Consider the following 15,650-nt stretch of genomic DNA (forward strand, 5'->3'; position numbering starts at 1 on the left):
TGTATCTGCTATTATTGTATTGATTCAATGTTTTTTATTTTTTATTCCGATTTTATTTTATTTATTTGTTAAATGGTTATTCTCTCTTGTCCTTTCCACCAAAGCAAACCCTTTTGTGCTGTTTGTCTCCCCTTTGACGTTTGTCTCCCCTTTGACGTGACAACCATTATATATATATATATATATATATATATATATATATATATATATATGAATTTTAGTATGATTATATATAAATATTATTAAAATTAGAGTCATATTTTTTATATTTTGATAAATTTATTTTAACTAATATTTTTTGAAATACCATAATTACAATAGTCACTAAAACATACTTATACTAAAATGGAATATATATATATATATATATATATATATATATATTAAAATTGAAAAGGATACGTTTTAATCTCTTCATAGTATACACAGTTTACAACACAGGGAATCATCCTTTCTGTTGCTTGGATTTATACTTTTTTTTTTCTAAATATTAATTAAAAAGAAAAACAAACGCTGCCTTACTTGACAAATTGAATTAAAAAGGAGAAAATTCTCAAGATAAATTCAAAATTTTTAGTGATGTATATTGTATTTGTAACGTGTTGATTTATACCATCAAAATCTGATGCATAAGCATCATGGTTACTTTAGTAGGGTTTAATCAAAGAAGAAAAAAAATGTCTAATAATGTTAGGCCAGTGAAAAATAAGATCAGATTATTCTAAAGCTTGGACGGCTAAATATATATTATAAATGATTTTATACTCTTCAAGTCGTATAGCACTATAGCTGACTTTAAACTTTAAAGCTTTCAATTTTAAGTATATTAATCCCAACCAAATAATGCTCAGATGCACAGTAGTGTTATTCCAAATTACAGAAAAGAATCTTGACATGCTATACTCACTTATATAAAATGAAAACTATTATTTGTTTATACAACTTATATCACATACCACGTTAACTCACACTATTTAGTATTCGATAAAATGTGAAAACAAATAATAAACAATGTATAATATTATATACAATAATATATGTTGAATAACATAATTGATATATAACATATATATAACATATACTAAAGACAAATCAGTTCATTTTAGAGTATTTGCAAATATATATTGTATTGTGTTTTAGATGGCCAAATATATAGATCAAATGATTGTATTGTGTTTTATCATATAATTCTTTTATTTTTTGTTATTTGTCTATCTTTTATTGATCTACTTTTTAATTAAATATTTTTTATTTTCTTCGTATACATCAAAATCATTTAAAATAAAACTCTACCATCTTTTTAATGATATGCATTACTCTAACTTTTTTTTCTTATATCATTACTTTTTATTCTATTCATATGTGTTTGACCACTCATCTATCAAAGTATCCTCATTTTTATTATACTAAACTATGTTTATGTTATTTTTTTGTCATCCGATACTCATTTCATATAACATAATTGGTCTAATAATATATAGTATAATAAAATTTATTTTTAAATTTTAAGAATTTTTTTTTATCACATATATAACCAGATATATTTTATCATTTTAATCTATCGATTTGAATTCTATAATTTAACACCCTAAAAAAGAAAAGAAAAAGAAAAAAAGTAAAGTGAGGGAAAAGTATTATTATGAATCTACTCCCTGCCATTAGAAAATGTGATAACCATTTTTATATTTGTAGAAGAGACGCTGAAAGCTGGGAAGCTGAAAAGCCAATTGAGTAGTAAAGAAGAAGCATTTTACAACCAATCCATCTTCCTTTACTAGTTGTTTTATATTTGTATGAGCTGCTAGATTCGTTATCCAGCTAATTCATTGGGTACTCATAGCAATGCAAGACATAGGACATGGTCTTAATTAAGCCAGCTACGTAGGGACATACCCATAAAGTTTGGACCCAAATTATATTGTGCCTAATACAAATACAAAAAATTGCTTTCCAACAAAAGGAAGGATTGGGAATCAAATTTGAATGGATTATCCAACGTGTACATTAAAATCAGCTATTAAAATTAGTTATTAGTATAAAATATATGTTAAAATATAAATATATATTGAAAATAAATTAAATCACACATGTATTTATATACAAATACTTAGTGATTGATTTTAATAACTGGTTTTGGTATATGAAAAATATTTTTGAATTTGAATAGTTAATTATACATGCTTCAAATATTTGTGATATAAAAAGATCAAGTATTATTTAAAAGTTATTAAGTTATATTTTTAGAATGTTCAATTTATTAGTTTGATATATTTGATTTTGTTTGGCAATTCCACTAGGTAAACAATGAAAATTATGAACAATGTAAACAACGGGCTGCACCCGCAGGCCCAATAACACCTTTACCTACCCTAAACCCTAATTTCACCATAATCAATTAATCATTCCACCACCACAGTTCCTATGTCGACACTCATCATCGCTTCCCTGTGACGCCGCTCACCGTCGCCGACACGAAGCTTCTCAGCGCCGCATTTTGCCCGTCGTCGCTGCAATGAAGCCACCTTCTCCTTTTCTGTTCTGTCGAACGCCACACCTCTGCCCCTACCACCACACTGCGGACGCGAGTTCTAAGCGATGTCCCTGCCCAGCGCGGTCGCTGCTGCAGTCTCAAACCAACGCCGATCGTTCTCTCTATTGCGCGACTTCAACGGCCAAGTTCGACTCGGTCCGTCACTGCGCCACCACCCTCCTCACTAGTAAATTCTCTGTGCCCTGTTTTTATCGCGTTTGTATATGTTTCTTTTTTCATACTATATATTAGAAAGAGAAAAAATGGATGTTTTCTTTGAGTGGTGTTTAATAATGATTAAAGGGATGTTTCTTTTAGTTTGATAGATGTTTATTTGTTTTTAGTGGATGTTTTTTCTGAGCTATACTTATATGGATGTTTCTTTGTTTTGGGTGGATATTTTTTTCACAAGAATTACGGTACAACAATGGTGGTGCCATGGGATCACGGTACAACAGCAGCAGTGTCACGAGAATCGGTAGCGATGGCATCACTCCCTTGACTTGTTCATGCACTGGCAACATGGATGACGAGAAGGAAAGGACGCGCACCTCACGTCAGAGCTCCCACCAGCAGTGACGGCGCATTGCAGTGGTGGATATCCAGCGGCCTAAGCGGCGGAAGATTGAGTCGGAACGGAGACGTGCTATGAGGGAGTGTGTAGTGGAGGTTACGTTGTATGTAATCTTAATAATTTAAAATCAAACCCTAATTGTTATTAATTAATGTAAATATGATTTTTACATTTAATTTAAAATTAATTTTTTGTTTTGTTGTTTACGTTATTCAGTATGAGTGTTGTCCTTCTACACTTTCTCTTTGTCTATTTAATTACTAAATTTGGCTTTATGTTATGGGTTTAAGATTTTTCTTTATTTTAATCTAATAAGAGGTTATAAATACTTCATAAATTATGGTAGTTGTCATTCACTAATTAGAGGTGTGAAATCCCTTTTTTGGTTTCGTGAGAAAACTATGATGTAGACAAGTGAGATTGAGTGAGTCATTCTCCTATTGCATCGAAAAAATAGGTAGAAGGTTGAAGAGTATCTTTGATTCAATTCTTAAACTATAGCGTGGATAAGTTAGGTTAAAGAGTCTCTTTTTTGTTGCGTCAAGAAATTGGGTAGAAAGTAGAATGATTCTCTTTGTATTCAATTTCAATCTATCCATTTTGTTTCTATCTCAATTTTAATATATCTTTTTATTCCGTTTGAATTCTTGTCATTTTATTTATCCTCTTTTTGGTATCAGTTAATATTAGTAAATCTTTTGTTATTTTTTTATTTTTAACTTTTTTTTGGAAGATTTTAGGTTTTAGGATTAGAATTTAGAGTTTAAAATTTAATATTTAGAATTTAAAATTTAAAATTTAAAATTAAAAAATTAAAAAATAAATTATGTTTGCCGAAAAAAATTGACTCTTTAGTTAAGTTCTTAACAAAAATACACATAAATGAAGTTCTCAAAATTTGAATATATTAGATTTGTTACCCATTATTTAAAAGAGATGTATTAGAACTTAATTAGATATAAAATTGTTTAAAACTCTCATAATTTTTTTTTTCTTTTTTTTTTAAGTTTTTTTGTTAGTAACAAAGTTAGATTCATTCTTGGTTAAAAAAAAAAAAAGAGTGCAACTCGAATTTGTTGTTCAAATATAGTTTGATGATTACATGTGGAAAGCTATTGTATAGAAATGAAAAAAAAACGACAATGGCTATATCATTTGGAATTTACCTATAGTAAAATATAAAGGGTATTTTTATATATGAATAGTTAAGTTTGACAGTAGGCAAGGTTCCTGATTTTTCTTTAATTTTCAATGTTCTATAGTTGAAGTTTTCAACTAATATGCAAATAAATAGATAAACCATAGGTACCAAAACATAGAGAAAGTAGAAAGATGTGTGACTGAAAGATTGAAGGCTTGTCAAACACAAATGGATTAGGTAACAATTTATTGGCAATTTGATCTTATCTTTAGTCCGAAGAATTTGTTTGATAAGGATAAAATGGATATGTATGTGGCACATGCTTATGTTTTGTTCTTAGTGTGGGGAGGATATATCATATATTCATATATTCATGTGTCTATCTTTAATTTGATCTCAAAAGTGGGATATGTCTCTCATCTTCAAACTATGTTTCTTTGGCCCATAGAATGGTTCCATGACCGAAAGTTTTGAAGCATTTTTTCCTATGTGTCTAACTAGAATAAAAAGTGCTAATAAATATCAAAAATGGAAACAAAAGGTGCAACAATAATGCTATTTAATCCACAAGTCTTCTTCTTTTGATTTTATATACTAGAAAAGACATCATATCTGACTCAGACCACATGTTTAGAGAGCACCTTAGCTTCATGCTAAGATACCCCTTTAATTTCCACTTTTTTTTTTTTTTTGTCTTTTGTTTTTACTTAAATTAGTTGCAGCATCTTGAAACTTCAATTAAGGTTGGTCATAAAAGTTAATCAAACTATATATGTCTACATGCTCATGTGCAAGGTAGAAAAAATTAAGATTTTACGTGAAATTAAAAAAATAAATTAAGTATGTAAAACATAAAATTTTAACAAGATTCAAATTGTAAAATCGTTAAATTTAGTATAAATTTTATAAAATTGATTGATTCATTTAAAATCGTAATATCAAAAGAATTTAAAAGTTAAATCGAGATTCTAACTACTGTGCTCATGTGTTATTTTTGGTGATTCATGACCCATTCTTAAAAATTTTACATTGTCAACTAACAAAATTCATTTATTTTGCTCATTTTTTAAATGATATACTTAAAAATACGATAATATATAGTTAAATATTTGTATAAACATTTTATAACAAACAATACATGAAAAATATATTATATTATAAAACCTACAAATATTATTGTTTTCAAGGAAGAATATAATGCTTTTAACTTTGCAGCCACAGTTTTAGGATCCTTTTATTAACATTGTTTGATAGTAGTATGTAAAGTCTATTTGATTTGCCTTTTTATTTTAAATTTGTTTAAAATTTATTTTTCTTTTAAATTTTGTGAAAATTGATATAATTCTATTTTCTGTTTTTATTTTTTCTTTCACAAAATTTTAAAAAAATATTTGTCAATAAAATAACAGATAATAAAAACGTGAACTGAAACACAATAAAGATGCTCTTCTTTAATTTTCCAATCACCTTTGTTTTTACCAATTAATAACTTTCACATTAATTATTAGAATTGGACAATTTGCAGACGGTCTTTTACTATTTCTGAAATGAAACCATTTACACAGAGGTTCGATGATTACTTCACTATTAATTTATATAATATTTATGATATTTTTGAGTAAATTATAAGAATGATACGTTTAGCGGTTCATTTTTTTAGATATGGGATAAAGATCAGTGTAATTTTTTAATATTGAAAGTTAAGATGTCTTGTAAAATTATGGGGTTCTAAAATTTACAGAAGACGGATTGTCAGATCAGATTTTTTTTTAATTTATAAAAATAATACACAGATTACATATTGTGTTTGCATAGAATAGCGTCTCTAAAATATTATAAAATTTCATTTTTTGTAACATTAACGTAAAACTTTACTCACTTTTATATTAAAATAAAAAATCCGTAGTGTTATGCCATCGACCTCAACTTTTAGCTTTTGGTCCACTGCTTGTGGTTCGATTTTCATCCTAACATATATAATAATATCTAGATGCAAATTTTATGTTTCTTCACTCATAAGTATTTTAATTTCAAATTAATTTAACATAAACTTACTTATCTCTGACTCTTGTTTTTACATTGGAGGTAGTGGACTAGTGGTGTGTTTATTTAATACATAGACCAAAAAAACAAATTTAACGGTTTAGTTTGTAAAGGGTCATAATATAATACAATCAATTAGTATTTATTCGAATTATTTAATATATTTAAATATTTATTATAAAATATTACATTTTTATTATTATGATTCTTTTAGTACTTATAAATACACTTTTTTATATTGTATTATTTTAGACAACTTGAATATACTCAATAATATACATTATTTCTCGAGTTTAGTCTCTGGTTTCTAATATGGTATCAGAATCATGGTATCCTCCTTGAAGAGGATATGTTGTTTTTCTTTTGGTGAAATTACCGTATTTTTTACACTTTTCTTCTATTCTATTTTTCTTGTCTTTTGCCACTTCTTTCATGCTTTTTCACCTCATCGACTAGCCTATTTTTTTCGTATTGTGTCTTTCCAAGTCGAATGATCAAACACCATTGTCATCCGCCGTTTACCTATTCTCATGGAGAAATCATATATAGTTTTTGTTCCCTTCCAACAGTTTCATTTGCATTCTCTTGTAGCAGTTCCGTCTACTGTGGCAGTTTCGTCTGCGCTTCCTTCCGACAGTTCCGTCTGCACTTTCTTCAGACAACGGCAGTTCTATCTGCACTTCCTTCCGACAGTTCCGTCTGTGCTTCATTCAGACAGTGGTAGTTTTGATCGTCTGCACTTCCTTCAGACGGCAGCAGTTTTGTCTACGCTTCCTTCAAACATCGGCAGTTCCATCTGTGCTTCTTTCCGGCAGTTACGTCTGCACATGTTCTATCAGTTTATGCATTTTTTTATTTCATTATTTTAAATAAATTTCAAACTCAAGTGACGGGATGTCAGAATATATTAGGATCAATTAGCATTCATTAGAATTATTTAATATATTTGAATATTTATTATAGAATATTACATTTTTATTATTACGATTCTCTTAACACCTATAAATACCATTTTATATCGTATCATTTCAGATAACTTGAATACACTTAATAATACACAAATCTTTTCTCCAGATTAGTCTCTTGTAGTAACAAACTTTTAAGGAAATCTATATCTATATATAGAAAATTGAGTGAGTTCATGATAACTATTTGGTCTCTCACAGGATTTACTATTTATTTAATTTCTTCATATTTCTTTTTTATAGGAAAAAGAAAAAAAATAAAAAAAGTTAAAAAACCAAAGAACTTCGATTTAGAAAATGAAAGAATAACAATCAAAAAGGAAGACTATGGCTGATTACAAAAGAAGAAAAAAAAAAGGTGAAAGAGAAATAGAAAGATATGACCGAGGCTTCTTTAGTTCTTTCATTTTTTTTTTTCTTTTCTTTCTAGGGATGGAGAGAGGAGGATGTGCAAAAATGAAAACTAAGAAACGCAACATCCTAGAATAAACCGAGAGATGGATTAAGTTAAAAAGATAAAAGGATAAATGGATAAAGAGACTGACAAATTAGGTAATTTAAAATGGTGTGTCACTCTAAATTTTAGAGTGTTCTTTTTAACGGTATTTGTATAAAATTTAGATAAATTTTAAGATGTTTGAGATTATTTTAGATGATTTTGAAAAATTTTAGAATATTTTAAAAGGTCTTAAAAAATTTTAGAAGGTCATAAAATATTTTAAAAGAATATAGATATTTGTAAAAATATGAAAATTGATGTAGAATAATTTAAAAGTATTTAAAAAATGTAGTATATTAAATATTTATAATAAAAATTTGAAATATTTGATCTAAATCATTAATTAGATTTAATTCTAGTCATTTATTTAGGAGGTGGATGGCTATATATAGAAAGTGGATTCTCTCAATTTTTTCTTAATTATTTAGTAAAGTGTGATTTTTAACCATTCAATATCTTCTCTTACATATTTTCTCTTTGTCCCACTTAAAGAATGTAAGGTGAGAGATCACACTTTACCAAACAATTGAAGAAAAAAAATTAAGAGGATCCATTTTCATATATATAAGGTGAGAACTTTGAGTTTAAGTGTGCAAGTTATTTGTAACAAACACTTGTGTAATGAAGCAAAATTTTTTTTCTCTTGTGTTCTTAGCTTTTTTCTTAAGTATTGAGGGTTAGGCTAACTTGGTCTTAATTTAAGAGGTTAGGTAAGTTCAAGTGTCGATACGATAGTATTGGAGTGTGTTTAAGGTCGTGACAATTTGACATCAAGCAAAATTCGAGATGGAGCACAAGTGTTTAATGAGTATGCCCATGGAGCATGGTGAGACCCAAAAAGAAAGGAATGCTATTCCTCCTCAATAAACAAATAAAAAGGTTCATTTTTTAGGTGAGATTAAGAAGTAATAGTCTAACTTCTTAGATAAGAGAATTTTTTTTGGTTGGAGAATGTTCTATTCACTATAGATGTGTATTTCCAAAAGATAGAGTATGATAATGAGACCCTAAAAACTCATGTCTTGGGGAACTAAATACTTTCAAGAAAAAGTATGATCCAAATAGAAAACAAGCTCAAAACTGCCTTAAAGCTATTTGAGAATGCTCGAGTTTGATTTGAAGAGGCGAAATCTCAACCACCAATTATAAGAGACATGACAAGGATTGATCTCCTAATGTTAAAGGAGTTCAAGAATATAAAAGATGTTTGAGAGATAGAGAACTTCTCATAGCAAATGAAGAGATATTTCGAAAGTCAAAGAGTAAATAATCAATAAAGGTATACATTATAATTCTCTACATTTCTGATAATGCTACTTTATGGTAAAGGAGAAAGTGTGTGGATATAAAAAATGATACTTATAATATAACTACATGGAAAGATTTTAAAAATGAGTTGAAAAGACATCTTTTTTGAGAATATGATCCATAAAGTAAGAAAGAAATTAAGAGAATTGAAGCACATGAGCACAATCAGTAATTATGTAAAGGAGCTCACTACTCTTATGGTTCAAATTCCTAACTTAGAATCAGATGATGTATTGTTCTTTTTCATTGATGGACTTTAACATTGGACAAAGTAAGAATTGCAAAGAAAAATGTTAAAAATTTTGATGAGGCTATCATGGTGGCCAATCACTCACAATGTATTATTGGAGAGACTCTAAATCTAAGTATTCCTCCAAACCTAGTTTTATTAAAGGTGGGAGAGACAAAGACAAAAATCACTCATCTAAAAAAGAAGCAAAAATACTCATTAAAGCAGTGTGAGAAAATGAAGAAGATTTTCATGCTCAAAGAAAAATGCTTTATGTGTAAGAGACCACAATAAATGAAAGATTATCCCAAACTAAAGACTCTGGCATGCATAGTTGAAAAGCGAGAGGCTCACTTAGGCATTTTTTTGAAATAAAATAAAAAAATCTTTAATGCCAAGAAAAATTAAACCATTTTTAATTTTTAAAAATTTTTTTTTGGACATTGGAGGTAAGTTTGCCGTACCCCTCGGCGAACCTCAACACATTGACCAAGGTTCGGCGAATTTCACAAAAAACGTAAAGTTTGTAGTATCTCTCAACGAACTTCGAGGCATCTGTATCTCCAATTTGGGAAGAACATGATCAAAACTCTTAATTATGAAAAAACCTAGTTTGGTTTGGGTGAGAAAGAAAGCTGCGAAATTGAATACTAGACAATGCAGATTGGACAATGCAAATAACAAGCATGACTTCTTCAACACCACCGACGGTAACTTGCCATTATCATCGTCTCCATCTGGAATACACAGAAACAAGCCGTATTTAGAAATGGCATTACATTTTTATACTTTCATATTAGTTTCTTTAAGAATATGTACTTTTGAAAATCCATAGAAAAAAGAGATGAAATTACATATTCAAGCTTTTACTTATTCAATTGTGTGTGACACATGCATGCTGAGAGTAATGATATAGTTAGGGATGGCAAAAATCCCCAGCAGGGCGGGTACTCGCAGGGATTTATCCGTCACGGGGTAGATATGGGGACGATTTTGTACCCGCGGGACGGGAACGGGGTCCCGTATATTAAACGGGGCGGGGGAGGGAATAGAAGTCTCCGCCCCGTGGAGATCCGTTTAAACCCCGTTTATGTAAAAAGATTAGAATACCCTTAATATATATATCATATGAAAGAAAGAAAACCCTAGCTGTCACACTTGCAATTCACAATCTTCAACCTAGTCTCTGTATCTCTGAACTCTTCACCACCCTCAAACCTCAGCCTCTCGCCCTCTCTGAACCACGCACGGTCGCACCATCACCACCACTGACCGCCACCGACTGCCACCTCTCGCCCTCTCAGTCCTTCACCACTACGGCGCTACCTCCCACCCCTCAGTCTGTCACCGCCACCTCTCACGCACTGTGGAGTGGACGTCACTCAGGTCACGATACATCACGCACACCGCAGTAGGGAGTCCATCATCTTCACCGTCTTCGCGTCTTCGCCGGTCGTCACCTCTTCTCTGGTCGTCGCGCCTTTGCTTGTCGTCACCTCTTCGCCGTCGGGTAACTGGGTAAGTCATAGAACACTGCTCACACATGCTTTAATGCTGCTTCTCCTCTTCACTCCTCACCGTGATTGATTTGATTCTGGATTTCTGATTTAGGGTAATTAGGTTTAGAGTTCTGAATTTTCTGATTATGATTTCTATTTAGGATAATTAGGTTCTTAGTTCTAATTCTGATTTCTATTTAGGGTTATTTGATTCTGGATTTTTAAATTTGGGTAATTAAGTTCTAAGTTGTAAATTTCTGATTCTGATTGCTATTTTGGTATTTTGATTTTTTTTTATAATTTTCTGGTGATCATTACCGGATCAATGTGATTCTTGAATCTAAGAAGTTTGCAACATTCATCCTGGTTTGATATCGACATGCAATATTCCCTGTTTACAAAATATTTAGAAAATTTATGAATTTCAAAAATGTTGTTTACCATTGAAACGATCACAACTCACAGGCAAGATTTTATTAAGATAAAAACAAGTGGTTTGTTGTACATTATCTAACAGCTTCAATTTTTCAATGAGCCACAAAATTGGTCCCTGATTATTACTTAATAATAACATACATATATATTTATTAATTTTTTAATTCCGTTGATTTCCTTTGAAGCATGCTTAAAGAATATTCATCCATCTCTTCAGTTACATGTATAGCAATTGTTAATTTCATGTATCAATTTTGAAGTTTAGCATTTATGTCTTCTGAAGCATTTATAATATAGGTAACGTAATTGACAATTGTAACTCAGATTTTATTTTATTTGATTTTGGATTAAAGTGATTTTGATTCATGATTTATATTTCATGATATATTATGGAATGAACTTGGCACTACAACTAACATAGGATTTGAGTGCTACACAATTCATAACATTGAAGGAGATGTTGACGTAAGTAAACTATTAAATTACATATAGCACACTATATTTTTCTATTATTGACTTATTGAGTTATTATATGATTTTAACTTTAAATTATTTTCTTGGCGATGTAGAATTCAAGTAAGTCGGAATCTACCATCACTACCATTACGGAATGAAAGGAAGATTGAGATGGTGGAATTATGTTTTTATGATGTCATGAACTTTATTTGGTTGTTTATGAACATGGTTGTTGTTTATGTAATATTTGGTTGTTTATGGATATGTTTGGATGTTTATATTTGTTGTTATTGCTATTTAGGTCTTTAAAGATTATGGATATTATGTTTGTAATGGTAATTGAGGATTATCTTTGATTTTCTCTAATTTTTTTTATTTTTTTCAATTTTTATTATTTTTTACAAAAATCCGCAAATATCTGCGGAGACCCAGGTTCCCGGCGGATACGGGGTTCCCGTTACCCGTCATGGGATAGGGCAGGGACGGGGACATATATTGGGGCGGGGGACGGGGGCGGGGGGCATGTCCCCGTCCCATGGGGACCCGTTGCCATCCCTAGATATAGTAGGGATGGTAAAGTGGTTGTGAAGCTTAAACAAGGTGACATAATTGGATCTGACATTTGAAGTTCGTCGAAAGTATTACGAATTTCACGTTTTTTGTGAAGTGCGTTGAGGAGTACGACAAATCTTGTAAACTTTACAAGGTTCGTTAAAGGGGTGACGAACTTGCTCCAGGCGCAAAAAAAAAAAAAAATTGGATCTTACCATTAAAGTGAGAATCATTTTTCTTTAGAAACAAAGTTTTTTTGTAGTATAAAAAAATTATTTATAGGTGATTGAATATCTTAAATTTTTTAATTCATGAATATTGTGAAAGACAAGGAGGTAGGCTTTGCAGAAAAGAAAGTTATGCTTAATGATGTGAATATGTGTTTATTTTTTTTTAATGTTATTATGTTTAAAAATGTAATATTTTAAAGTCTGTTATCATTAATATATATATTATCTTTTAAATATGGTATACAATTATTAATTGTGTAATTTTATATTTTAATTCTAGTTAAATTTTCACAATTTAATTGAACTATTTGGAATAATTAAGAATAATATAAAGTTCAAATTAAATTGATATCAAACATTGAGAGATAAATCTTAGCTTTAGTCTTAAATCACTATTTATGATATATGGTTCCACAAATACTTCTACATTTTTTGGGACCGAAAATGAAATCATAGGTCATAAATATTCATTAAAAATCTATGATGCACGGACATTGATACGGACAAGGGACACAATATGACACACGAACACACCGATTTTAAAATCTTATGGCTGTGTTTGGTTAGTGTCTTTGAGATATATACACAAAAATATATAGACATAAAGATATACAAATTTGTAATTTATTTGATAATAATGTACAAGACACACATGTATAAATCAAATGTCAATTTTATCTTCTTTAATATACTTCATCATTGCCACAACTAGTTAGGGATAAAAATTGGTAATTTTAAAAATAATTAGGGATAAAAAAATCAAATTTAGTGTCTTTTGCATTGTGTCTCCATGTCTCAGCTTTAAGGAAGAACTCTAAATATATGTACTTTTTGTGTATCTGTGTACACTGTGTCTATTCAAATCTATGTCTCAACAAACAGCGATGGACGTGTACCACCGTGTCTAACAATTAGTATCCATGTATCAACAAACAAACACAGTCTATAAAATACGGGGACATGACATATATATAAAATATATTTTAGATAAATTATAATAATATTTTAATATTTTATTGATATTAAGCTATGAAATAATTTTTAACTGTTTTTAATGTCTTTTTTTAATTATATAAATTATTTAAAATATTTTTTGTTTTAATAAATATAATATATTATTTTTAAACTCATTTTAAAAATACATGTTAAGAATAAGATTGGACATGTTGATACGTTATGGTATTTAGGTGTGTCCAAGTGTGTATGGAGAATAATTTTTTATTTTTTATTAAGATACGATTGGATACAATAGACACGTGTGTCAGACGAGTATCGAGTCTGAAAATAAACACGACAATTCAATAAAGTGTCCGTACTTTATAATTAAAAATTAAATATAAAATGTGTCATCCTAATATTTGGTTTCAATTTAATTTTATTGTGATAATAGTATGCCCAAGATCCAATCTATCATGATTGGCTCTCGTGCAAGTGGGAGATTATTGGAAATAAGGAGTATGACCACAATCCAATCAATCATGTATCGAATAATTTGTTATTGTTATTATATTAAAATGTTAATATAATAAAGTCCTTGATTAAATTTAGAGATTTATCATTGTGATATGAACCATAATATTGAGAGATAAATCTTTTATAATTTAATCTAAATTGTTCTTGGTCATAGGATTATTAAAAAGGACATTAATAATCCAGAAAGATCAATATATATATATATATATATATATATATATATATATATATATATATATATATATATATATATATATATATAATGGTCTTCATTGGATGAACATTAATAGATCTCATTTATTAAATTATATATATAGATGGTGCATATAGAGATATGACCATTGAACTGACTCACTTTGAGAATTCCTAATGGTTATAATTACCGTATATTTGTCAATAGGATATTCTCAAGATGAACATAGTAATAGAGTTTCCTTTACCTGCGACTATCATAGTAATTAACAATGTATTTATTATACTTTGATTCCGGACACCTAATACCCTAGGGTGCTAGTTGAATGGATATTGGGTATGATTTAAATACTTGTAGAATTAATGATTAGTCAATAAGGAATCCGTCAATTCTTAATAAAGAGTTTGAGCTCTATGATTATAATGACTGAGATGAATAAAACCTTGGCCAAGGGGATTGAATGAATGAAGAAATGAGTTTCTTAGGTCATTCACAGTTTATTATAATAATGGTAACAAGTTAGAGTTTGACAATTAAACCATACTTTAAGAGTTAATCAAGAGCTGGAAAGATGGAAGGAATTATACTTTGTTCTTCTGAAGTTTTTAGTAAAAATAGATTACTTCAAACTATCGGGTCGTTAAGGAGTGTTGTTAGACGCCAACCTTGATTAGTAAATTTAGTATGACTAATTTACTACCCGCTTAGTATTGAACCTATGGGGTCACACACTAACGAGTGTTCTAATCTTTGCTGTAGAGTTATTTAATTATTATTTTAATTTGATCAAATAAATAATTATATTAATTCAAATGGAATATTATTATATTCTTTGCTAGCACCAAGAATATAATAATAGTATGATAATTGAGAGTATTAAATAATATTTGAGAATAATTAATTATTCTATTTTTAAATTTGGATGAGATCCTAACTGATTCTGTTTTTAAATTGAGTTATGATATGATTCATAAATTTGAAGAATTCAGATTTATAATTTCAAGATATAATTTAAATTTGAATTGACATTCAAATTTAAAATTAGTAACAAATCTCATACTATATATATGTATGCCAAGAGTAGAGGAATATGGTGAAAAAATGAGAGAATAAAAAGAGTTTTATTCCTTTACCTCTACACACATAAATGTATGTGAGCCTAATTCTTGGAGAAGAATTTTATGGTGTGCAAAGAGTTGCAAGAGGTTTCTCAATTTATATCAGATGTCCATTGATCAAGGAGTTGACAGTAAAAGTTGGTCTCGGTGTGGATACACATAGCACCTTCGTACATCGAAGGAGAAAAAGATTTTTATTAGCGTACTCAGATATTTAGATCTGATCTATACATATATTACATTATTGGAATAAAATTTAAGTACAAAATAGATCTTTAAGGATTACTTTCTTTTCTTCCACTGCGTGTTATGAACACATGGTAATCCCTCAGTGGTATCAGAGCTTTGGCTTTTTTGTGTTTAAATTTTTATTCCTATTTTCTTAAAGTTTATGAATTAATAGGA

This window comes from Arachis ipaensis, chromosome B7, assembly GCF_059453495.1.
Source record: "Arachis ipaensis isolate K30076 ecotype BB chromosome B7, ASM5945349v1, whole genome shotgun sequence".
Lineage (NCBI taxonomy): Eukaryota > Viridiplantae > Streptophyta > Magnoliopsida > Fabales > Fabaceae > Arachis > Arachis ipaensis.